General features: G+C 46.0%; 1 long non-coding RNA gene across 1 annotated transcript; it reads left to right on the top strand.

Annotated features, from left to right (window-relative positions):
• Positions 1–12,480: 12,480 nt before the first annotated feature.
• LOC144158776 (uncharacterized) lies at positions 12,481–23,936 on the top strand. The gene is made up of 3 exons (XR_013320180.1): positions 12,481–12,533; positions 13,968–14,044; positions 23,845–23,936. It is a non-coding gene; the product is annotated as an uncharacterized LOC144158776 (long non-coding RNA).
• The last annotated feature ends 909 nt before the right edge of the window (positions 23,937–24,845 follow it).

The following is a 24,845-nucleotide window of genomic DNA, read 5'->3' as shown; positions in this document are numbered from 1 at the left end:
GCATTGCTTCACGATGCGCGCTAACACGCGCGGAGGCGCCGTCACGTGGTATTTTAAATGCAGAGCATTTGTATAACTCAGGATGTCACCCGTGCGTCGGCGTCCGCCGCAGCCAGCCTCCCCCTACACTATAAAAAGAAATAACAGTTACCGGCGCCTGGTTTCGATCCCACGACCCTGCGGGCGGAACGCAAGGTACATGGTGCTCTACCCACTGCGCCACAAAGCCAACACAGAATGAAAGGCTACGAACGCGCCTTATATCCTTGACTCATTCAAACTACGTCAAGAAGCTGCTGATACAACGCATTCACTACCTGTGGGCGGAACGCGAGGTACATGGTTCTCTTCCTACTGCGCCACAAAACCGACACAGAATCAAAGGCTACGAACGCGCCTTATATCCTTGACTCATTCAAACTACGTCGTCAGCGGCGTGCGTTGGCGACTCAGCGGCGTGCTAGCGGCGTGATAGCTGCGTGGTGTAGACGTGATAGCACCAACCCCCCAAACCCTAAACGTTAACGCAATTCACGCACCCCCTATGCGACGCATTTACTCGAGTCCCCCTCGCGAGGAGATGGGCCCATTATTTTTTCATACTTCGAGGATATCTTTATCAGTCAGAATAAATGAGTACGCAATTAGTTCGTCGCTAAAAATACCGCAGTTACAAGACCCTTGTGGGCACCTACAAGTGCCTCATTGACACTTCAGTATTTAGTAAAGTACTTCTCGAGTTGCATAACTTATTACAATTAATTAGTTAAGTCTCATTACCGAAATATTTGCTGCCCGCTTCTCCACAGTAATGCAAACATTACACACTAGGTTTTCTTCAAGTTGCCAATACTCTTTTAAATGCAGAGCATTTCTTTAACTCACGATGTTATGCGTCCGTAACTCGGCGTCCGCACCACGGCAGCTGCGCCCTTTTCCCCACTCCTCTCCGCCCTCAACAGGCTTGCAACATGTGCAGCGGGCGCTCCGGCGTTGCAAGCACCGTAGCAACAGCAGGTGGGGGCGCGTCGTGGCGTGACGGTGGCGTGATAGCGCGCTCTCACTCCGCCTCCTCACCCTCTGTTGCGTTCGTTGGGAATATAAACCCGGGTGTCAGCGCGTCAGCCGCACTCCAGTTCTGCTTCGCTCTCTTCTCGTCGCGGTTGTCGCAGTTGCTAAGCGATGGAAGCAAGACCTTCAACTAGTACTGCGACGCAATCCAACTTCAGCGTCGCGGCACCAGTTCAAGACATCGTGCCATCACCATTACAACACCCATCGCCACCGCCACGGGCGTAACGCCGCTAATGCTCTGCATTTACTCGTGCCCCTCCCGCGGGGGCATGTCGCGGTCCCTTTTTTAAATCTTGGTGCATGATAGCTGGGACACCCTGTGTATATATATATATATATATATATATATATATATATATAAATATAGCGAATCAGAAAATGGGAAATGAGGGGCTCCGCGAAAATAAGACAGAAAATAATGGTTGGCAGTCAAGCAAACCTCGGAAAGCAAAGGGGAGGTTGTGGTGGGTCATAGAAAGAGATGAAGAATTTTTTGAGTCGGAAAGAAAGTGGTGAAAAAATGCCCGCCGGGTGGGATCCGAACCCACGACCTCCAGAATACCGGTCTGGTGCGATAACCTCTACGCTACCGGCGGGGCGATTCCCCCTCCGCTGCTTTCTGGGGTATTTATGTCAATGTAATTTTTTCCTGTGCTTGGGGGTGGTAGCCAGCGCCACTCGGTCTACTCGAGGTGAAGGGGACCTTCTTTTTTACCCCCGGGCCGTGACTGGAGTGTCTACGACATGTCGAAAGTGGTCGACCAGCGTTGAATCTTCTTAATTTTAAGCTCCCTTTGGCACCAAGACTGCCAGAACAGAGGCCCTCGCTAAGCATGTAGAAAATCAGAAAATGGGAAATGAGGGGCTCCGCGAAAATAAGACAGAATATAAGGGTTGTCAGCCAAGAAAACCTCGGGAAGCAAAGGGGAGGTTGTGGTAGGTCATTAAAACAGATAAAGAATTTCAAAAAAAGAAAGAAAGAGGAGAAAAAAATGCCCGACGGGTGGGATCCGAACCCACGACCTCCAGAATACCAGTCTGGTGCGATAACCTCTACGCTACCGGCGGGGCGATTCCCCCTCCGCTGCTTTCTGGGGTATTTATGTCAATGTAATTTTTTCCTGTGCTTGGGGGTGGTAGCCAGCGCCACTCTGACTTCTCGGGGTGAAGGGGACCTTCTTTTTAATCCCCGCGCCGTGCCTCCAGAGTCTACGACATGTCGAGAGTGGTCAACCAGTATTAAACCCTCTTAAGCTCCCTATGGCACCAAGACTGCCAGAACCAGGGGCTCGTAGAAAATAACACAGAAATAAGGGTTGGCAGCCAAGAAAACCTCGGAAAGCAAAGGGGATGTTGTGGTAGGTCATTGAAACAGATAAAGAATTTGCGGAGAAAAAATGCCCGCCGGGTGGGATCCGAACCCTTATTTCGGTGTTTTATATGTGTATATATATATATATATATATATATATATATATATATATATATATATATATATATATATATATATATATATATATATATATATATATATATTATCATCATCATCCCCAGCCTATCTACGCCCACTGCAGGGACAAGGCCTCTCCCATTATTCTCCAATTACCTCGGTCCTGTGCCAACTGGGACCAATTTATCCCCGCAAACTTCTTGATCTCGTCTGCCCATCTAACTTTCTGCCGCCCCCTGCAACGCTTGCCTTCTCTAGGGATCCACTCTGTTACCCTTAATGACCAGCCGTTATCTTGCCTTCGCATTACATGCCCTGCCCACGTCCATTTCTTCTTCTTAATTTCTACTAATATGTCTTTAACACCAGTTTGCTCCCTTCGCTCTCTTCTTGTCCCTAATGTTACACTTATCATTTTCCGCTTCATTGCCCGCTGAGTCGTTCTCAATTTAAGTTGAACCCTCTTAGTGAGCCTCCAAGTTTCTGCCCCGTAGGTGAGTACCGGTAAGATGCAGCTGTCATACACTTTCTTCTTCAGCGACAATGGTAGGCTGCTATTCATTATCTGCGAATGTCTGCCATATGCACCCCACCCCATTCTGATCCTTCTAATTATCTCTGCCTCATGGTTGGGATCTGGGGTCACAACTTGGCCTAAGTGGATATATTCGCATACCACTTCCACTGCCTCGCCACCTATCTCAAGCTGCTGTGCTGTCCCGAGGTTATTGATCATTACTTTAGTTTTCTGCATATTAATTTTCAGGCCCACGGTTCTACTCTGTTCGCCCAGTGCGGAAAGCATGCTTTGCAATTCGTCCCCCGAGTTACTTAGCAAGGCAACGTCATCAGCAAATCTGAGGTTACTGAGGTATTCTCCATTAACCCTTACTCCCACCTGTTCCCAATCGAACGTTCGGAATACTTCTTGTAAGCATGCTGTGAATAACATTGGAGAGATTGTGTCTCCTTGTCTGACACCCTTCCTTATAGGTATTTTACTGCTCTCCCTATGCAGGATGATGATAGCTGTAGACCCATTGTAGATATCCTCTAGTATTCTTACATAATGCTCATCTACCCCCTGATTCCGTAATGCCTGAATGACTGCTAGGGTTTCGACTGAGTCAAATGCTTCCTCATAATCTATGAAGGCTATATATAGTGGTTCAGTATACTCAGCGCACTTCTCTATCACCTGATTGATCGTGTGAATATGGTACATTGTTGAATAACCTTTACGGAACCCTGATTGTTCTTTAGGTTGACTGAAATGTAGGGTTGCAGAGATTCGGTTAGCGATTACCTTGGTAAATACCTTGTAGACGACTGACAGTAAGCTGATCGGCCTGTAATTTTTCAAGTCCTTCATGTCGCCTTTCTTATGGATTAGGATGATGTTCGCGTCCTTCCAAGATTCCGGTACCAATGTGGTCATTAGGCATTGCGTATACAGGTTTGCCAGTTTTTCAAGTACAATTTCGCCGCCATCCTTCAAGAGGTCTGCTGTTATCTGATCCTCACCAGGTGCTTTGCGCCCTTTCATTTCTTTCAAAGCCTTCCTTACTTCTTCAGTCGTTACTGGTGGGATGTCTATCTCCTCTGAACCCCTGTTTCTTTCGGCATTATCCTGTATGTCCCGGCTACTGTGCAGATCCCTATAGAACTCCTCGGCCACTGTGACTATTTTATCCCTATTTGTGATGACATTGCCTTGCTTATCCTTAAGTGCATACATCTGATTTTTCCCCACGCCAAGACGTCTCTTCACTGCTTTCAGGTTACCTCCGTTCTTTACAGCGTATTCGATCCTCTCCATATTATACTTCCGTATGTCAGCTCTCTTACGCTTATTGATTAACTTCGAGAGCTCGGCTAGTTCTATTCTGTCAGCTGCGGTAGAGATTCTCATGGTTTGCCGTTTCCTGATTAGATCTTTCGTCTCCTGTGAAAGTTTACCAGTATCCTGTCTTGCCATAGTGCCCCCGACGTCTACTGCACACTCCGTGATAATGCGTGTAAGTTTGTCGCTGGCTTCCTGTGTCGTAAGCTCGGCTTCCTCGTTAAGGGCGGAATATCGGTTCTGCAGCGCGATCCTGAATTCTTCTACTTTACGTCTTACTGTTAGCTCATTTATCGGCTTCTTTCGTACTAGCTTGTAGCGGTCCCTCCTCAAAACTAGCCTAATTCGAGATCTTACCATACGGTGGTCACTACACCTTGCCCTTCCTAGCACTTCCACATCCTGCACAACGCCAGGGTTATCGCATAATATGAGGTCTATTTCATTTTTGTGCTTCCCATTCGGGCTCCTCCAGGTCCACTTCCTTTTCTCCCGTTTACAGAAGAAGGTATTCATTATGCGTAGGTTATTCCGTTCTGCAAACTCAACTAGTAGATCCCCCCTGCTATTTCTACAGCCCAGACCATAGTTCCCAACTGCCTTGTCTCCAGCCTGAATCTCTCCTAATTTAGCATTGAAGTCCCCCATAACTACGGTATACTGTGTTTTTACTTTAGCCATTGCCGATTCCACATCTTCATAGAAGCGTTCCACTACTTGGTCGTCGTGGCTGGATGTGGGCGCGTAGCCCTGCACCACCTTGAGCTTGTACCTCTTATTGAGCCTAATTACAAGACCTGCTGCCCTTTCGTTAATGCTATAGTATTCGTCTATGTTGCCAGCTATGCTTTTATTGACTAGAAATCCCACTCCCAGTTCTCTTCTGTCCTCTAGACCACGGTAACTAAGGACGTGTCCATTTTTCAGCACCGTAAAGGCTTCGCCTGCCCTCCTAACCTCGCTAAGCCCTATTACATCCCATTTAATGCCCTCTAATTCCTCGAACAACACCTCGATACTTGCTTCGCTAGATAAGGTTAGCGCGTTAAACGTTGCCAGGTTCAGATTCCATTGGCGGCCTGTCCGGATCCAGGTATTCTTAGCACCCTCTGCTGCGTCACAGGTCTGACCGCCGCCGTGGTCAGTTGCTTCACAGCCGCTGGGGACTGAGGGCAGAGGGTTAATTGGCGTATTCATGGGAGGTTGTGGCTGTTACTACACCAGGGTGGCCAATCCTGCTCTGGTGAGGGAGTGCATTACCGGCAATGGTCGCCGGGGTCAGGCCGCACCCCAAGCCCCTTTGTGCAATTCCATCAATACGCGGACTTTTTTTTTTAATCCGGTTGCAATTGTCCGGCACCGGGATTCCAATGACGGTCCTTCTGCACGCGAGGCGGCTGTTCTACCTCTACGCCATCGCTGCCAAATATAAATATATATATATGTATATATATATAGTTAGGAAATGAGGGGCTCGTTAAGGAAATACAGAAAGATAGGTCGGCAGTCTACAACGCCACAGGAGGCATAGGGGTGGTGTTAGGCTCTTTTTTTTACTACGGTTAGTGAAGTTAACATTTTTTAAATATACGTAAGAAAGAAAGAAAGAAAGAAAGAAAAACACGCGCCCTGACTGGTGACCGAACCCACGCCGAACCCCACTCTGGCGCGTGTTTTTCTTTCCTTCTTTCTTTCTTACGTATATTTAAAAAATGTGAACTTCACTAACCGTAGTAAAAAAAGAGAGCCCGACAACACACCTATGCCTCCTTTGGCGTTGTATACTGCCGACCTATCTTTCTATATATATATAAATATATATATATATATACATATATATATATATATATATATATATATATATATATATATATATATATATATATATATATATATATATATATATATATATATATATATATATATATATATATATATATATGTGTGTGTGTGTGTGTATAATACAGAAAATAAGGTTTGGCAGTCAAGAAAACCTCGGAAAGCAAACGGGAGGGTGTGGTGGGTCAGAAACAGGTGAAGAATTTTTGGAGCCATAAAGAAAGTGGTGGCCGGTATTCTGGAGGTCATGGGTTCGGATCCCACCCGGCGGGCGTTTTTTCACCACTTTCTTTATGACTCAAAAAATTCTTCACCTGTTTCTATGACCCACCATACCCTCCTCTTTGCTTTCCGAGGTTTTGTTGACTGCGAATCCTTATTTTCTGTATTATTTTCACCGAGCCCCTCATTTCCCATGTCTCATTCGCTATATATGTGTATATATATATATAGGGAGCAGTTGAACTTTTGAAGATGGTAGAGAACACAAGAAAACAAAACTTTCAACAAGGTAAAAGCACGATTGTTGCCTCAGCAAAGAGACTTGCTTTCGTCAAGTTTTCTTTTATATATATATATATATATATATATATATATATATATATATATATATATATATGTGTGTGTATATATACAAACAGAAAGAAATACAGGTTCTGTTACGGTTCTGGTTCAGGCGAAATCATGTCATTCCGGTTCAGTTCCGGTTCGCCAAAATCACGTACCGAACAGGTTCGCGAACCCGTTCAGGAGCTTAAACGGCTTCTCGAACCGGTTCGAGGAGTTGAATTGTCACTGAAATTAGAAAAAACAACACTTAGTAGTTTAAAATGACAGTCAAATCAAAATACAAACAAAAATTAAAAATGCTGCTGTTCCCAATGGGCAGTGGCGCAATTGCAAAATATACTTTAAACAATTACGAGATAGAAAAACAGATGAAGCGGCGACAGTTTACCACCTACTTTCTCACCCAGATTTTATGTTGTCCCAGCGACTATTCATAAAGCCACCACCAAAAAATATGACGGTTGGATATATTTTCTGCCCTTTCCTTTTTTGTTGAAATCGCAATCGTCGCTATGGAATCGCCCATCACACTAACCTTAGGCCTGCGTACTGGCGAGTTCAAATACCAGCGCTTAATACCAATGGCACACATTTTTTATTATTGCAACAAAACAGAAACATCCTACCACAGCACATAAATACTACCAAGGAATCAGACTATTTGGTTACCCTGAATAATTTGTTAGCTGTCGCATTATCGAATGTGTTAGCCACACTTTCGTTAAAAGTAAGATTTAGTTAACGCGTAGTCAGTGCATTATTGCTTGTGAACCCTGCAATTCCTTTTGCGATAGCTATACTGGACGTGTGCATTACAACAGTATGTCATCGTACCGCCTGACCCCCGGCCATCGTTCCGTGTGCTACATTGCAGAATCTTATAACAGATTATGATGTTACCAAAATGAAAGGGAAATTTGACGCGCGGTGCATGAGATGGGACTTGTTTGGGTAGACGCTCTTTATTTCGTCCACAGTAACACTCAACTCCGGAACGAGTAGCAGTAGAAGTAATGTAGCGAGCTGGGCAGTCAGTAGAAGTGCACCTTCGAAAAAATCAGATAACAGGTTTCACTTACATGTCTGTTGTTATTTGTATGTGTAAAAAACGGTACTTGTCCACTGTACTGTCCACAAAAACTAACCACGGAACTCACTTCCTTCGCATTGATGACACGTGTGGTTGTAAAAAGTTGGGCAAAGAAAAGTATCAAATAATATCCACATTTTGGTGCTGTTTTTACTTATTCGTTTTTTTTCCATTTTGCATAATATTTTAAAACGACGTGATTCGCTTTTTCTTTTTTGTTGTTTGTTTTCCGTGTAAACACTTAAAAAACTGGCGCATTTGATGCCCCGTGCAGTATCTCTGCTCCGAGGCGCAGCTTATGTTGCAGGCCGGCAGACATATTTTAACCACCTGGTGATGTTAAACGTGGATCAAAATCGTGATACATTGACGTTCTGGATTTTTATCTACTTCAGAAAAACGGTGGGGGGGAAGGCAGATGGAGGCCACGTGTGGTCAGCAGCAAACGGCTTAGCCACTGAGCATATATATATATATATATATATATATAGTAAGGAAATGAAGGGCTCGTTGGGGAAATACAGAAAGATAGGTCGGCAGTCTACAACGCCAAAGGAGGCATAGGGGTGTGGTTAGGCTCTTTTTTTTTTACTACGGTTGATGAAGTTAATATCTTTTTTTTTTAAATACACGGAAGAAAGAAAGAAAGAAAGAAAAACACAGTGGGTTCGGTCCCCACTCTGGGCGCGTGTTTTTCTTTCTTTCTTTCTTTCTTCCGTGTATTAAAAAAAAAGATATCAACTTCATTAACCGTTGTAATAAAAAAAAAGAGCCTAACCACACCCCTATGCCTCCTTTGGCGTTGTAGACTGCCGACCTATCTTTCTGTATGTATGTATATATATATATATATATATATATATATATATATATATATATGTATATTGACAATGCCTCGAAGAAGTGCGCGCTACGGTTTTTGAGCGTATTACCAGGTCCGGAAATGCTGTCTTGTCCGGTATAGAATGTCGCCGGATACCACGAGAGGCTGTTCAACCATACAATGTGAGGTTCCCTTGGACACAAGCCGGATTTCCTCACCAGAAAAGGATTTCGCTATCCTGGTTATGTACACTTGCTAAAATCCTCCCAATGATTCTACAATCACACTTTTGGCCTCGAGGAACTCTAGGCGTGGCTAGGCTTCTTTCGGAGAGGCCTTCGTCCTACAGTGCACATAACCCAGCTTTAGATAATATTTCAGATGCGAAGAATCTCATGGTCGGTGCTATGTCCCTCCCTTGTTGTTGTTGCGACGGCCACCCCACCCCCCCCCCCCCCCCCCACACACACACACTGCTCATGCTCGGCTTGCTGAATGCCCGGTGGTGTTTTACCTTTTAAGGGCAACTGGACCGACAGTGTTGCCGGTATCTTCCTGGGCCGACACGAGACGAGCACGCTTGCCCTTTAAGTGCTCCTGGAGCGACAGTGTTGCCGGTGTCTTCCTGGGCCGGCATGAGATGAGCACGCTTCACGCATCTTCGACGTTTCATCGTCGTCGTCGGCGGCGTGCGTCGGCGAGTCTCGGCGGGCCTTGATTACAAGCAGCTCACAACCAAGCGGGGAACGTGCATCGACCTTATCTAAAGCAACTTTAGGGTTCATCCACTACAACAGCCCTTGACTTTACATTTCACAGACCATAAGGTGGTCATAATCCAAGCGGAACGCCAACCACAGCTCGACGCCACCTACGTTGAACATGATGATGATAATACCTGAATAAAGACAAACTCATACCACGTACGTCTCTCTCTCCCTCTCTCTTTAATGCCTCTCCACTTTAACAGCCCCACCCCTCCAATAAAAATACCCCATATACTCGTAGGGGAACCCTGAGTAGTATGCGAAGCAGAAATGGGGTCAACGCAATTTCCCATTTCGTAGTTCCCGTAAGTGAAAAGTGTGGTATTTACCATGGAAACCAAACGGTAAATATAACGGTAGCTACGTACATCAACCTCATGAAAACGATGAACTGAAAACTAATGGGCACCTGAATCGACCCCATGCATGTTTCGCATACTACTCAGGGTTCGACTACGGGAATATCGTTTAATTATATATATATATATATATATATATATATATATATATATATATATATATATATATATATATATATATATATATATAAGGTTAGTAGAGACAGAGACACACGAGAAGGACATTGAAAATAAAAATAAAAGTTTACTGACGTTTCAGGGAGATGTCCTTCTCGTGTGTCTCTGTCTCTACTAACCTTATTTTTTCGCGCTCTGTGTGAGTTTTTGATTCCAGACTATATATATATATATATATATATATATATATATATATATATATATATATATATTCTTGAGAAAATGGTAGACGCACGATTAAAAACAAAAACAGTGGTTTACTGACGTTTCGACTGCGGGACCAGTCTTCATCTTGAGAGATGAAGATGAAGACTGGTCCCGCTGTCGAAACGTCAGTAAACCACTGTTTTTGTCTTTAATCGTGCGTCTACCATTTTCTCAAGTATTTTTTCTGGCTCCTCGAGAAGTTTTCTTTGACTGCTTATATATATATAGAAAACCTCGGAAGTCAAGGTTCAAGAAAACCTCGGAAAGCAAAGGGGAGCATGTGGTAGGTCATTGAAACAGATAAAGAATTTGCAAACAAAGAAAGTGGAGAAAAAATGCCCGCCAGGTGGCATCCGAACCCACGACCTCCAGAATACCGGTCTGGTGCGATAACCACTACGCTACCGGCGGGGCGATTTTCCCCTCCACTTTCTAGGGTATTTATGTTAAGGTATTTTTGTTTCCTGTGCTTGGGGGTGGTAGCCAGTGCCACACGGACTACCTTCCTTTTACCCCCGAGCCGTGACTCGAGTGCCTACGACATGTCAAGAGCGGTCGACCAGCGTTGAACCCTCTTAAGCTTCCTATGGCACCAAGACTGCCAGAACAGAGGCCCTCGCTGTGCATATAGCGCATTAGAACTGGAAAGAGGTGCTCGTTGAAAATGACACAGAAATAAGAGTTGGCAGTCAAGAAAAGCTCGCAAAGCAGAGGGGAGCACGTGGTAGGTCATTGAAACAGATAAAGAATTTGGAAAGAAAGAAAGAAAGCGGAGAAAAAACTCGCCACTTTCTTTCTTTCTTTGTAACCAGAGCGGGCACTGCATTGGGTAGCCCGGTGGTGAGGTTCTACCGCTCATCAGTTTTCTCCCCTCGGCACGCCTTAGAAGATTAGGCCTGCGACAATGCATGGCTGAATCTGCTTACGCAAGCTCTGACCTCGAGCGCCTCCCGCACTCATGGAAGTGCCGGATTAGTAAGTTACGAGCTTATGAAGTTACCCTCACCAGCTTTCGCTGTGGTGTCCCAAATTTAAAATATTACTTGTACCGCTGCAATATGGCCTATTTAGTACTCTGTGCGTTTTTTAACAATTAGACACAACTGAACACTTTTTCCTCTTCTGCAGACGGTACTCTTCGGTACGAAAAATATAATTAACAGGTTAACAGGTTTAATCAATTGGCCCTCCCACTGTCTGTTCCTCTAATCTTATCGTTCGGGGTGAAGGTGCTGGGTGTTAGCCGCGCAGATCTTTGCTCCGCCGTACACTTATTCATTTCGGAACCTGGCTGTCTCCTGGGCTAGCCCCCAGATAGCTATGCCGGGCTTCCCTCAAAAAGATCCTAGTGTTTATGATCACTTCAGTGCCTTCCCTCCCACTGTCTCTCCTTCACCAACTTCCCTTCATGTTTTATTTCTTTACATACTTTTTGTGTTTTTTGTTTTATTTTTTAAAGTTTTGACTTTATATTGTTCTGAACACTTCCTGGAGCTGCATCTATGTTTGGGCAGTTTTTTTCTGTTGATATGTCCCCTCTAAACGCATATTTTAATTTCTTTCCTTAAATGTACTTCTATAATTACTGAGTATACAGTTTCCTTCGCTGAGCGTTCATTTCCTGCCCAATCCCCGTGATTAGGTATGAGACATATCTTCTGGCACCACCACTGCCACCTTCGCAGAGTGGATTGGAGCCGCATTTTTTGTTTAACATACACCTTTCGCGGCTTTAGTGAGGCTGAGTGAGTTACCAAAGCCTCTTCTTTTTTTATATTTTATAGCTGTATTTTATATTCTTGACTTCCTTGCAGTACGTGGTGACTTATAGAATTCACTATGCAGCGACCGATGAGGCGTCGGAGGGTAATAATAAAAGCAGGGAGGCAGTTTTCCTTCTGCTCGATACTTAAACCTGAAATGAAATCACTGAAATTGTTTCAACGTGTTGCAGAATCTCCGGGTACCGTACACGGTTCATGCGAGGGGCGGGTCGTCACGCCACCTTCGCGTGTTCCATTGTTTGACTGGCTGTCTGTGTTATCTGCTGCTGCACCCTGATCCTGTTCCCATGCAATTTTGCCTGGGACAATTCGCGCTGATAATCGTTCTCTTTTGTGTCGGGTTCAAACACACGTGCCTTGCCTTTTGTCTTGTTATCGCACGGCGTGGTGACGCCGTCCGATAACCAGAACGAATAGAAGAAGGATTAGAAGGAGGAGGTGGCACCGAGGCCTCTACAAAAGTGCAGTTAGTTGTTGCTACTTGGTACAGTCGGACCACCGGTTCTCGCGCCTGTGTAAAATTTAAACAACGCACCCCAGGGAACCCAAAGTGAGTTATTTTCTCTGCGTTCAGAACATTCGAATGATGTAGCTGGAGTCTGAATACTGTGGAAGTAGGAAAGGTTTTATCCTTTGCCGGTCCCACATTATTTAATTTATTGACGCGTTTGGGTCCCGAGTGCATATTACAAGGCGTAAGACCACGGCAAAGTTCACAGCATAATGCCGTAATACAATAATAAAGAAGTTACCCATTTTTGAAGAAAATCAAAGAACAAAATATATTCAACGCAGGAGAACTCTTTTGCAAGAAATATTGTAATGTGCTGGAAAATATTTCCGTTGTCCTGGAATATATGAGCTACATTCTGCCGGACGCAATCATATCTGTGGAGCATAATGTTTGGCGCGTTTTACATTTACAGGGACGATGATGACAACCTAGAACTTTGCTTTATAATTGAAGAACTAGGCAGGTCATATCTCGCTCCAAGTTCTTCCAACGAGAATCGTTACTGCTACGACCGAGGATTTAGTGTTTAAAGTGGCAGGTTTCAAATTACCCGCTTGCCGCGATATTACATGACGTGAGAAAAGTTATGACGCAGGGAGTTGGCGGAGTGTACGGAGTGTGCGCAGTGTGCGGGAAACTAGCGGTGCGATCGCGTCCTTTCGTGGCATGCAGTCTTGGGTAGTTCGGGAATCGGACTGGCAGCAAGTGATTGCACTGTGCTTCTGATAGGGCTGAACCGTTGCTATATTTTTTTTCGTCCTGCTTCCTCGTTCCTTCAGCTGCTGCGTCTAGATATCGTCCGTGCTCGTAAATTTGGAGCAGCTGAGTTCACTGCCTACAGTAGATATTCACATAGCCAAGGTGCCTTCGTAACGTAAGCTGCTTGCCGCGGAACTAGAAATTTGCGTCGTCTTCATGTCTTTCAACGTGAGTGGCGGCTGGCGATGCGTCGTTCAGCAGCACGCACAGTCCCCCTTCCCCCTGCCTAGGTTTCACCAAGCATAAAACACTGCGTGAAATGCGCTTAAGTGTGCTGATATTCTAGTACTTCCATGAGGCTAAGACACTTCGTATGCCACCCCACGCCGGCAAATAATACGTCTGTCATCTGCCGAGCACGTTGGGTAGCAGCAAGTAGCAGACGGGGACGAACTATACCCGGGGACAACTTTCTGTGGCAATGCAGCCAAGGCTACGGAGCCGGACCACGCCTTTTCACTGCGCACCTGGAAGTAGTTCAACAATAATAATTGGCTAGCGGTAACCTCGGCAATTCAAGGATATTTACTTCTTAAGTTTTAGACTTGCATTGATAATTCCACTAAATTGCTAGGCCGAATATATGAAACAGATACATTTTTTTTTTACATTTCGGATATTTTTGGTTGCGGTTGTCGCCGCTGGCGTCGCAACAGTTCCCTCCAGGAAAAAAAAAAAAAAAGACATGGCGTTTTTGTTGACGGCTTTCAGCATCCCGCCCATGGAGGAAAAAAAAGCTTAGGAGAGGCCCTGACGTCACACCCAGCGCAGCCGGAAACGCCATTTCTGTAAGTCGAATGGCGGCATGGAGGAAACATAGAGATAATATACTGACTCTAGAGGGAAAGCGCGCCGCTGAGCCAATGCATTGGAACCGTACGACACACAGTGGCAGACATGATACAACGATTTGAAGGTTGCCAGCTGAGTTTTTGCTTACTAAAAACGGCGAAAGCGATGGGTTGTAATCTGGCAACGTGCTACTATGGCGTTTCCGCGTCCGGCTAGCGAAGCATGCCGGGATTAATTGTAACATGGCGGACCGCTGGCCAGGCCGATTTTGTGTAGGCTGCGTTGACAGCATTGCGTAGTTTTTCTCCTGCTGGTAGGTAACCGACGTGTTTTCGGTTTAGCGTACGTGTGACTTATATGTACTGAGACACTTTGAGCAAGATGTGGCAACGCTTACACAACACTTGCGCGCAAGCTCGAATGCGACTGATCGCATGCGCGAGGACGCCAAGGAGTCAGCTGTTTCGTACTTGGCGCACAGAAAAATGAATCTCCGCATGATCTCCGTGCATTTTCTCGCTGTGCCGCTTTATTTGCCATTCTGTGACATTTTGCGAGTCGCTCAAGGCTTTTCAAACGAAGTGAAGTGAACTGTGGCTTTAGCTGAATGTAAAACCTTTATTGACAGACACAGAAAAACATCGCATGGGCCAACGCTGATATTGCCGGTGAGTCGCGGCGCTTTGAAGCACAGGAACGAAAGAGCGCGGTCGATCGCAGGCCAACGGAGTGGAATAATGCATGCCAAGGGAGTATGCGAAATACAGTCCGCGGCGTGTCCCGTTTTCCTTTCTGTCTGTATTTGTCAAGTTCTAGCTTCTTTCCACCACTTCAAAGGGAAAGCTTGCGGGACTGAATGCGCAGTATTGAATGGGTAGTAATTTACCGCACATAGAGCGCGAGGAGAGAACACTGACTTATTGATTTATTGTGACTGATTAAAAAAGAAAGCGCATTTCGTTACCTATTTTTTCGTTCTACCTTCACGAACGATTGCGCGAAAGTTCGAAGCACGAAGAGCTGTAAGAAGTTCCATGAATAAAACAACTGTAACCGAAGGATTATAAAAGCTCCTTTTATTTATCTTCCAACGGAAACGATCGCTGGCTGCCACTCCGTAGCCTGTAGTGAACTTGCGGTAGTCAAGGTCAGATCGGAATCGCTGTTCCGGCGTCAGTTGAGGGACAATAGATAGGATGCTTAACGTGGAGAAAGAATGACAGCGTCGCAAGCGCCCGGGGAGGCACTTGCTCAGCGCGGGCATCCGAGTTGTATAACTTGTATACGTTTAGCACGCACGCAGATCTGAGCCGGAGACTGCACACACACACACACACTGCGCAAGTCAGGCGCAAGGGCCTCACCACTTCCTAGCACACATAAAAAAATCGAAACCAAAACTCAACTACGCACTTACTCTTTCTTGGCTAATTAGAACTTAATTACACTAAAAGTTTTTATAAAGCTAGTTTTAATTACTGAGGCAATTATTGGTAACTATTTTGCTTCAGTTCTTTGTTTTAGTTAAATACTTACGGCAGAACTTTTTAGAAGGCTGAATACAATTGATCTGGCAACCATGGGAATTGTATCATGTCAGCGCCCACCATGGAGGAACTCATGGCGCCCACGATTCGTACGGTCTCGGAGCTCGCTTTACCCCCCTGGGAGGAAAGAATGGCGGACTCTTTTTCCCTCTCTCTCGGTGCACCTTCTCCGCCTCCTCCGCCCTGTATCGCCTCTCTTGTCGTCTGCATCTGCCAGCGCCGAGCCGGCGGAAATCAGCTGATAGGCAGGTAGAAGACCGTTTTGCAGCGCGTGACCGTGAACCTAAACGCGCGGTTACACCGTTACACGTCTTCAGTGTGGCCGCAGCAGTTTTGCGAAGCGGCTCGCTCTAACAATGCCGCAATGCTCGGTGCCAGGCTGCAAGTCGCGATCGGTACCCAAAGAATTGGGCGTCACTTTCCACTGGTTAGTGCATCATTCCGCTGACAAGTATTGCTGTACATTGGTACATTGGTGAGCATTCATCCTTTGTTTGCAATCGCCACCGTTTATAGGTTCCCAAGCGATGGAGAACGCCGAAAACAGTGGGCGAACGCCGTGCGGCTACCGGACTGGAAAGCGCCCAAGTTTGCGTTGCAGTTTCACTGGCAATCCCCGAGATGACTAGTCAATTAAACGGCCGTTCTATAAGCAGCACTTCATGCAGATTTCAAGCTAAAAATCGTGGAATGTTTTTACCATTGTTCGCGTGCCTTCGATAGATTTTTTTGCGAAGGAGGAGGAGGAGGAGGCAAAACGTTTTATTGAGTAAAAAAAAGGAGAGGGTGGGTGGCGTCAATAAACTTTTTTTCGCCAAGTTTCAACTTGTCTGAGTGTCAATAAATTCAAGGTGATATCAGTTGAAAACGTTCATACACTAACCTCGCAGTATGAAGCGTTGAAAAGCGAAATCCAGAGCGAGACCACAAAAAGATCCAGATTCCAGATCCAGCACTCTTCCAGTCACCAGACGGACACCTACTAAGGTAATAGGACGATGGAATTATATCAACTGGGAATCTACCTTGTAACAGTTGCAAAGGCACTGCCGTGCATTGCCGGCATAGCATACATGCAGCGACGATAACCAAAAAATTGAGTTGCGAATCGTTCGGTTGCAAGTCGCCTACGTACTGCACACCGTGTATCACTTCCCCAAAATCTACCTGACGGGTGTCCGCGCGTACGACGGGACGGCGCGTTCACGATATCTGCACTTGAATAGGCGCGTCGTGATCGCGACCGGAGCAAAAGCTTGACGCGGTACAAGGTGCACTTGCAAGTAGAAATTAAATGACATATTCACATCGGCGCAGCTGTCGCAACTCGCAGCATCCTTTTCGAGTTCCGCAAGACCACAGCGCACCAAAGCGAAGCAGCAATCTTCGCAATCGGACGACAAGGCAGGCGCTGCCTTTGCTCCATGACTGCCGAACGGCTGGCGGGCTGTTGCTGGGACCATAATAAAATGCAGCGCGAAAAAGGACGGGACAAAAGAAGAATTAACGAAGAAGAATTAACGACGATTATGGTAACTATGAACCAACTAGCCCAACTTGCCATCCTTCTGTTGCTAGGACGCCGTTGCTAACGCGACTTCCAATGGCCGCCGAAAACACGTGACTTCCTCCACACTTTTGCCAATGCGCGGGGATAGCTGGGGGCCTCTCCTATGCTTTTTTTCCTCCATGATCCCGCCACTTCATTCTCCGCATAGGATTTGTAAAGCTTCGCTGTCTAAACAAACGAAGCGAGTGGTTTACAAGGTGTACGCCCAAGTCAGACTGATGCAACCGGGACTCTCCGCCGTTTTCGCAATCCGTTCCGTTTGCCAGTTTCCCGGCGTAAGCGAGCGCGTGCGTAAGCATGTGTGCATGCTGCTCTTTCGGTATACCGCGACCGCATTATGTAAGTACGCCGCACATGCCGGTAGTGCTGCCCAGTAGAAGAGTTTGCAGATCGGTGCATTCCGTCAAAACCGCAGCGCTTACAAACTTCACTTCTTTTCTGAACGATACAAAGTCCGCCGTCGGTCTGAGTTCTTCAGTTCACGGCCGCGCGGGCCGTGTCCAGTCAAAGCGTTGGCCTGTGTTTACAAACAAATGAAGCGTGTGGAAGGAGACGCCAATATGCCTGCATGCTCGGTGATCGTTGTTCAGTGCACTCAACTACGGAGCTTATGCGAATAAATGAACTGTATCAAATGCGTATCGGTCACGCCGAAACTGAAACCGAAAGTAGTTTATTGGGAACTACTTTGATCAGTAACACAGAGCAGTTAGCTTCCCCCTCCCCCTCCCTCCGTAGCTTTCGCTCCATTGCCACAGAAAGTTGTCCCCGAGTATACATTCCGCATTAAACGTTGCAAAGCTGGACTGGTAATTTGAGAAACCATTACCCTTACGGAAAACAATCAACGTCATGACTGTCGCAGTGTTCGTCGGCGCAGGCGGTCTGTCGAAGAGCTCAGTGTAAAGCATCACCCCGTTTTCAACTGATGTACACCGATGACGTGTTTGAACCGATAACAACGTATCGACGTTGTCATAGTCGACGCGCAAACAGTCAGGAGCAGGCTGCCTGTCTGTCACTTGAATGACAAATGTTTGTCGAAAGCCCGCTTACTTGTGTGTATTGACCTACCGGGAGATGATTAGTTATTAGTAAAGAGGAAGGACAGGGAAAGTTGTTAATAGAGAGAGGGCAATATGACAGGCGAAGAGGGCGGGAAAAAGGGTGTTGAGCGAAGGGGACAGGGAAGCGAGTAAATGGTGAAGTTTAGGTGAAGGAGTGCGACTGAAGTGGGGGAGTGCGACACGTAGAAAGGGGGAGGGAGAGTTTGATATTGAGTGACAAGTAAAGTGTTGGGAGGGAATTAGATGGAAAATGTGTAGCGGAGTGCATGTGGGTACAATGGTAGGGGAGAAAGCGAAAAAAAAAATAGTCCGGGAACTAGCCGGGATGGCCTCGGAAGAGTATGAAGTCAAAGGGGAGGATTACTTTCGCGACAAAAGGATCAGAGGGTGAACAAAAAAGGGGAGAATAATTGCTGATAGTGGTGGCATTAGACGGGTGGGGACGGGGAGGGTAAACAGCGTATAAGAACGGGTAAGAGGACGGAGAGTGGAACAGAATGATATACGCAACGCAGATCCAAACAGCGCTAACAAACTGGACAAGGAAAGACCACACAGCGTCTGCAACGCAGGAAAGACGGCGCTGTGTGTTGTCTTTTCTCGTCCCGTTTGTTAGATCTATTTTGATTTCCGTTGGATATGATCCAATTAACTCAAACCACCGTCCTAACTCAGACATATAACGTATACGGAGAAGTAAAAGAGGCTGAAAAAGTGTAGCGGAAAGTAGGGTAAGCAGAGCGGAATGCTAAGGCGGAGGTGGCCGTGGGCCGCGGGAGAAAGAGATAGAGAGGGAGAGAGAGAAGGATGGAGGGAGAGAGAGAGAGAGAAAACACTTTATTGGCTGAGGAAGCGGCCAAGGAGAATTGAAGTCCTTATGTTGGCGGCGGGTAAGGGCTGAACGTCCACTTCACCAGGACGTCTTCTCCTTGAGTTCAGTGGGCAAGCTCGTGGTAACCGTAGGCCAGTGTCTTTCGGCGACCTCTTCCGCCCTCTTGACCAGGCGTACCTGTAGGCCCGGATCGGGGCTGCGATGCGAGGTCTCCCACCTCTTCCTCAGAGGGGATTTCGGGAAAAGGGTCCTGGGGGCACTCCCACATGATGTGGGCCAGGTTGGCATGGGCGCCACATAAGGAGCACATCGTGGTTGGATAGAGGTTGGGTGGATATAGGTCATGGTGGACGGATTGGGAAAGACTCCCGTCTGCAGTTGTCTCCATGTCTCAGACATGGCTTTGCTCTACGGTCAGGGATTTGTCTGCCCGAGGATAGATCCGGCGGGAGAGGAGGTAGTAGGTGGTAATATCATGAAAGCCGATCAGATGGTCCCGCGCGGACCTGGCTCTGTGATAGGGATACGGGCTCGGCCCAGCCCGGATGGTAGGTCCTCGGGCTAGGTCATGGGCCACCTCGTTTTCCTCGAGTCCCGAATGCGCGGGGGTCCAGATAAGTTGTACAGAGGATTGCGGCGGGGTGGGGGGGGTGACTGAGCAAACTTTTGAGCGCCGTTGGGGATATTCGTCCAGCGGCAAAATTTTGGAGAGCGGTTTTAGAATCTGTAATGACTGTTTCGGGGGGAAGAGTTAAGTGAAAGGGCCAGCGCTATCGCCGCCTCTTACGCCGGTTCTGGGATTGGCGTCCTGACTGTAATGGAATCAATGGTGTTGGTTTTTGGGTAATTACAAACAGCGATTGCGGTGAAGGCCTCGTGGTGTCTGTATTCCGCTGCATCTACGAACACGACTAGTGGGTAATTTTTGTCTTCTACAAGGCGCAGGCTCGTTGTTCTCTCCGACCAGAGTGGTACGTGGGATTCATGTTGCGGGGGACTGGTTTGGCTATGATGTTAGCGCGGATATTATGGGGAATAGTTGTTGCATCCTGATACAGGGTGTGGTATCCTATTCTTAGGTTTTGGAGGATGTGCCTTCCTGTGGGGCTGCGAGTGAGGCGTTCGTATTGTCCCATCAGGTGGGCTTCGACAAGTTCGCTGGCCTTACTGTGAAGGCCTAACCCTTCCAGTCTGGCAGTTGACGTGCCGGGGGGCGGGGCGGCGGAGGCGTAGCGCCGCCTTGTAGGCGCGTCAATGAGGGCGTCTATTTTGTCCGTTTCTGCCGTTGTCAGCTGAAGGTATGCAATGGAACAAAGTATTCGGCTCACGATTAAGGCTTGGAGGAGGCGGACCCTGTCCTGCTCGGTCAGGCCTAAGTGCTTATTGGTGACTCTCTTCAGACTAGTAGTTTGGTTTACATGCCGTTCTATCGTTATGATACAGTTGTGATTAAGTCTGGATAATTTTACCTGCAGCCCAAGGAATTTGAGGGAAGTGACTTCTGGAATCTCTCTCCCTTCGATGTGAACTTTTATTTTGGATCTCAGTTGTTTTTTGTGGCTCGGGGGAATGCATAGTAGCTCAGACTTGACCGGGAAGCAGGTCAAGCCCGCTTTCCCGCCTCCTCCACCACCACTTCTACACTTCTTTAAAGCGTTTCTTCGATGTGGCCATCACTCCCCCGGTTTATCCAGAGGCTTATGTCGTCTGCGTAGATGCTATGGTACAGGTGGGGAATCCGTGCTAATTTTAGAGGAAGGGAAAGCAAAAACAAGTCGGGGGTTGGGAAATTGAAGGTTGAAGGAAAGGGGATTGGTGATGAAAGAGGAGGACGATATACTGTGGGGTGGAGTTGTGGGAGGTAGAAATGAGGAGGATTATAAAAAAAGTCGTGCGGAGAGGGTGAAATGTAGGTGTTAATAAAGGCTCGGAAGTGCGGAGGGGCCAAAGAAAACGCTAGTGGAAGGAGACATGGAGGAGTGGAGCACAGTGGGAGTGGGAAAGAGGGATGAAGTGTGAGAGGGCGAGCATCTGAGGGAAACGGAGAACAGGAGGACGGGAAAGCTAGGATCAGTTTAGGGGAAGCGAAGTACGGAGCAGTATCCTCCACTTCATACAAGGCCTGCAGCGCTGTCAATGCTGAAGAGCGTAGTGGGGCGCTTCACGCGACGAGAAAAGTAGTGAGAAAGGCTGACCAAAGCACTCAGATTGCATAAACTAAGAACGCAATTATTATAATTAGGAACTGGTTGGCGTTATCTGAATAGACTACGTTTACTCACGTTTATTTATTTTTATTCACAATAACCCTAAAGGCCCCAGTGAGTGGGTATTGCATAACGGGGTTACATTTAGACATATATTGCATAACAGTAAAAAAGAAATCAGAGAAAAAACAAAACAAAAAGGGTAATATTCAAACTGAGAACTGCTGGGATATTCACAGCTTTTTGCTTTCAGGATCTGTCAAAAGAGAAACTCAGAAATGGCGTCACAGTTCCAAACAGAGTCCACGTCGTGAAATTTGAGCAGACGACGCGCCCGGTTTCATCACTTCATTTCTATTTTTCCATTGAGTTATGTAGGCAACATAGTTTTGTCTGCGCTTATTTTCATTCTTGCCTTATATCATAGATTAAAAAAAAATTATCCGAAGAAAATTGTGGTCTCTACTCAAAAATTGCTCTTGCAAATGTGTTCCTCTTTTTGGGTGCACTTCGCACCTCAGAGCCATGAGGTAAGGCAGGGTGCTACAATTTTTTTTTGCCGCGGGCTAGTTCCGTAGCTTTCACTGCGTTGCGCGCTTTGTATTAACTCTTTCGCTACCGCCGGAATAATTGACCAATTTTTAGGGGTCCAGGAAAACATTTTTTTCCTGCTAAAAAAATTGGTTACACACTAATTACAGGAACTAAAATTCAGAATATTTAACGGCCTTTCCAATAACACCAGTTTTTTAAATGTTCTTTCATCATAGTAGTGAAAAAAATATCACAATCAAAATTTTTGTCAAGTTGTCCAAAAAAAATGATAAAGAAGGAGTTGTGTATATCAAACCACCGGTAGTAGAAAAAAATTGGAATATAGATTTTGTATGGAAACATTTCAAAAAAGCGTCCTAGAAAAAATGTCGACTCGCGCGGAACAGTTTGTCAGATGTACAAAAAAATGTTAGCACTCATGGTGCTCGAGTCATGCGGTGAAGCCCAACCTCCAATTCAAAATGTGCAATTTCGGGTGGTTCCCTGGAATAAATCTGGAGGTTTGACATTATCAGAGGCACCAATTTACCCCCACATAACGTTAAAACATCTTGTCAATGACTGACTTCGCATTTACAACGAGCACAATATATGGGACAAGCACGCGATGCGGACAAAAAAAAACATGCATGAAGTCGAAAACGGAACGCCGTGGTTGATGCTTGTTGAAGTTCACGGTCAGTTATATCTCAAAACATAAAGCTGCGCGTTATTATCATCTTCTTACTCGCAATCGTAGCCTTGCTCGCAAAAATGAGGTACGATGCACAAGAATCGTGCCCTGTGGTCTTTCGGCGAGTAGCAGTTGCGCGATGAAAAACATCAGCACAACCAGCCTCCGCTATTGCAGCGCCACCTAACATTTTTCAAATGAAACAGTACAAAAACTTATCGGAGACTCCGCCCGAATAGACAGTTCAACTAAGCAGCAACATTAGACACCCGGATATACCCTCGCATGGAAGCGAAACTGGAAGTCGAACAGCTGGCAGTGTAAGGCTAGTTTGAAGCGCTGTCCTCGGCGGAACAGACATCTGGCGACTGGGTGTGGTCTTTTTTTTACTTGCAACTGAAGTTCTTATCGCAAAAATCAAGTTATGGTGGGGGGAAATTAGGAGCGGCGTGCTTTGTTCGAGGATCAGTCGCGGACGCTGCAGGCGCCATGGCAGGTAGCCTTGAAGTTGGGTAACTGCGTAGTAGCGCTAAATATGAATATCGCGATGCAGAAACTAAACCGAAACTGCTGTAAACTGTTCTCGAATGGTCCTGGGGTAAGTATAACTACCACAGAACCTAGAACAACGTGGGCAAAGGCAATAAAACTGCCTAAAATCATACAGTACCTTTGCGACCAGGCACTACTTGACATTTTCAGCCGATTTCTGGGATTATTACTGTCAGAGCGCGAACCTGACGATTGAAAATCGTTTGCTGGGTCACCATTCACGCCCTGATAGCAAAAAACAAACGCTGGTGCAGAGTAATTACGAGTGGCACGCATTCTTCGTTGTTAGCAGTGACGCGCGATGACCACGCCCCTTTTCTACACCCAGGTGATTCAAAAGCGTGGCAAAAATCACGTTTCCGTTGCAAAAATGAAAACAAAACTGATTTTGAAAGGCCATTTTCTGGTGTAACTCTGAACAGCTTTACTTGTTCGAGCAACGCCTGGAACGCTATAAAAAGGCACTCCCTAAGTATCGATCAAATGGATCGATTTTGAATAGGCGTGGTAGCGAAAATTAAACACACCATGGCGGATATGAAAAGAGGGTAGGTGAATGGGGGGAAGGAGAGAGGAGGGGAAAGCGTGAACGGTAGGAGAGGAAGAGAGAAGGAGGCGTTAAATGCAGGCTAAGCCAAAACGCTCCTCATCCTTTGCAGCGATATATAATCTAATTTCGCTAGGCACAATTATTCGTAACGCTGCGAAGAAATGAGGGGTACCAGAACCGGTTGCAGTCATTTTCTAAAGGTACCATATATTTATGAACATTTCTTTTACTCCCACATTTCAGGCACAAGCTTCGGTGTGACGAGGCAGCTCAAGGCAAACCAACGAGCCCTGCAGCCCCCGTTCTGTCATTTCTGGGTATAAAACTTTTTTTAGGGGTTCGGGCTGTCGGCCTCTCATGTCGTCGTAGCATCATGTAGTCACAATCTAAAACAGCGGGACACTCGTTTTCAACGCCTCGCTCTAGAACGTTTCATCTCCGTGGGGAAAAGGCGTAAAAGAACACACCGGAACACTTCTTTTCCGATGCCTCGAGCTAGAAAGCTTCGTGCTTCAAAGGCGTGAAACTTGCAGCAAAGCTGAATACCTCTACCTTCAACGTATTCATCTGCGTGGGCAAAAATGACAAGGCGCCATGAGTACACTTATATACTGCATGCTTCACGCCTGCCTAGGTTTCACGTTAGTGGAGATGGCACGGGATGTTTTCTTCGTCCCCCAATCAGTTTAAATATTTAACTGGGTGTGAATTGCTTAGTAAAATAAATTTGTGCTGTTTTTGTAATTAACACTCAATCCTTTATAGATATAGACCTTCTTTTTCTACTATTCTTTATCGTTCAAGTACGTGGGGTTTATGAAGTCATGTAAGCTTGTTCAGTAGTAGTTGCCACCATTCAGACATTTCCGTGTTACCAAGCACTTTTTTATAGTACACCAATAATTTCATTATAGGTGAATTATTTGAAGTTGTGGATATTTTTTGTTCTTCTAACAACCGTTCAATAATTGCTGTGATGCGGGATCTTTTTAGATTTTTCCACAATCATTTCAGTTTGTGCGAAATATTGAAGTAACTTTCTACAGAACTCGTAATCACCATGCAATTATTTCTCTGCTTCCACATTTTCTGTGTGATTGTTTTCTTATCATTCCACTGGAGGCGAAATATTTAGTTATGTGAATTTATCATTGTCTTCTATCCACCATTCAATCCTTTCTGTTTTTCCACTTTTTTTTTGCATTGTTCCCGATTCCTTTCTTTTTGTGTGAAATATTGAAGTA

Source organism: Haemaphysalis longicornis, unplaced genomic scaffold, assembly GCF_048455015.1.
Source record: "Haemaphysalis longicornis isolate Haplotype H1 unplaced genomic scaffold, Haemaphysalis longicornis Haplotype H1 scaffold_10, whole genome shotgun sequence".
Classification (NCBI taxonomy): domain Eukaryota; kingdom Metazoa; phylum Arthropoda; class Arachnida; order Ixodida; family Ixodidae; genus Haemaphysalis; species Haemaphysalis longicornis.
Note: the sequence above shows the minus strand (reverse complement) of the source record. Positions and strands in the feature narration are given on the sequence as shown.